The sequence below is a fragment of the Cryptomeria japonica genome, chromosome 6 (genome assembly GCF_030272615.1).
Source record: "Cryptomeria japonica chromosome 6, Sugi_1.0, whole genome shotgun sequence".
Taxonomy (NCBI): domain Eukaryota; kingdom Viridiplantae; phylum Streptophyta; class Pinopsida; order Cupressales; family Cupressaceae; genus Cryptomeria; species Cryptomeria japonica.
The window spans coordinates 165,958,929-165,961,133 of NC_081410.1; the positions used below are offsets into that span (position 1 = coordinate 165,958,929).

The following is a 2,205-nucleotide window of genomic DNA, read 5'->3' on the forward strand; positions in this document are numbered from 1 at the left end:
TTGATTTGTATTTGTCCGATACTTCAGTATAACACTATACTTTGTTTCTTTTTGGTAAAATGCACTCTCGCACATTCATTTTTAAAAAAAATTATTCCCACGTGTTTGTACATGGCCTTAGACAAATATTGGCATAAATTGCAAGTAAAAAAAAATCCCATAACATAGATATGTTAGAGAGACATTAATGTGCATCACAATGAGGTGTCAAAAATATATGAAACCTACAAAACATGAAAGCAACTTCCCCTATAAAGGTCAAATGCGTATGTAAAGATAGATATTGTTTGAATGTCAAATTCCCCTATACCCTTGAAAATTTCATTTATGATCAACTTTCAAATGGATCAATAAATTCCCTAGGAAGGCTCAAATAAGTGTGGTAGGAAACAATGAAATTCTAACCTTTGTGAAACGAATCTACACCTTCTACATGTTAAATTTGTCCTCTAATTTGAAATCTTTTCAAGACCTTATGAGATTTAGTAAGCAACATCATTAATATAGCTGAAATATGGAAGAGCCAAATATTTTTCGTTAGAGAATAAGAATAAGAAGAAGTTTTAACAAATTGGTTATTTTTTAATTTATATATATAAATTTTTTATTCATAATTTATACACCTAATTTTTAAAATATCTTTATTGTCCATTTTTCAAACATAGATAAATAAAATTCATACCTAGATAATCTTCAAATATAAATACCACCCCTTACAGAATACAATAGATTGAATGACGAGACAATGTTGAATGGGAAGTGGGAGACAACATAAATACACCAAGATGATGAATAGATATAATATACAAATGAAAATATAAAGCATCATAGAGCTACCACCATGATTGGAAATCAAATCCATTGAAAATGCACATATCATTCATATTAGTTATAGTCACAATATGAGAGAACTCACACTACCAAATTTGTTGTCAAATATAAGCATAGGAGATATATCATTGCAACTTTGTATTATATATATAATAATAAATGTGACCATTGTGGAAGTGACATTTCAACAAACTGTTGCAGGTAATTATGAATTTTAATATTGTTTAGATTAATTACGTAATGTGATTTTATACTTGAGCATTTTATCTAAGTTGATGTGTTACATGTGTACTTCAATGCAATTTCAGGTGATAAAGAAAAAGATCAACAACATATGCTGCCCTTTTCTATTGATCTTAACCAGACATCAATGACAACGGATGCAATACAAACTAGATATGGTCACAAAATTATTAAATAAAAACAATCAATTTTGTGTCTTTAGTTTGTAATTAATTTTATCTAAGCTGATGTGTTGAATGTGCTTGTTATTGCACATTAGAAGATCATCAAAAAAATCAAGAATATATGGTACCGATTTCTGTTGATCCTGAGAAGACAACAACAACAATAGTTGATGCCATGCAAGCTAGAGATGGTAATGAAATTGTGAAGTGAACTTCATTAATTTTCAGTCTTTAATATATAAATTAATTTTATACGTGATATATTAATGTGAATGTTATTGCAACTTTAGATGGCCAACAAAACTCTCAAAAAAACATGCAACCATTTTCTATTGATCTTAATCAAATGATGACAATAATGGACACAATGCAAAGCGGAAACGGTAAGTAAGTTATGAAATGAACTTGAATCAAATTTGAGTCTTCAATTTGAAAATTAATCTTATAATGTCCTCATATGTATTTTCAGGTGTTGATGATATTCATATGGAGGATCATGATCAACACTTTTTTGGTTAATCACTATAATGTATTATTCTCCAATGTATTAATCGTTAAGTACTTTAACTCTATTTTAAAATTAGAGCTTGGAGGGAGTGGATTGTGGAATTAAGATAAAGACATTATTTGTATATTGTAGTTTTGAGTTAGACTACTATTGTATATGTGAAAAATTGGCTCATCCTTTTGTAAGCTTTTGTGAAATTTATGTGTAGTGACTTACTCACTTCCACAATGGTCACATTTATTATTATATATATAATACAAAGTTGCAATGATATATCTCCTATGCTTATATTTGACAACAAATTTGGTAGTGTGAGTTCTCTCATATTGTGACTATAACTAATATGAATGATATGTGCATTTCCAATGGATTTGATTTCCAATCATGGTGGTAGCTCTATGATGCTTTATATTTTCATTTCTATATTATATCTATTCATCATCTTGGTGTATTTATGTT

At 28.4% G+C, this 2,205-nt stretch overlaps 1 long non-coding RNA gene across 1 annotated transcript; it reads left to right on the forward strand.

Moving 5' to 3' along the window:
• Positions 1-1,365: 1,365 nt before the first annotated feature.
• LOC131856065 (uncharacterized) lies at positions 1,366-1,753 on the forward strand. The gene is made up of 3 exons (XR_009358168.1): positions 1,366-1,429; positions 1,529-1,621; positions 1,708-1,753. It is a non-coding gene; the product is annotated as an uncharacterized LOC131856065 (long non-coding RNA).
• Positions 1,754-2,205: the final 452 nt, after the last annotated feature.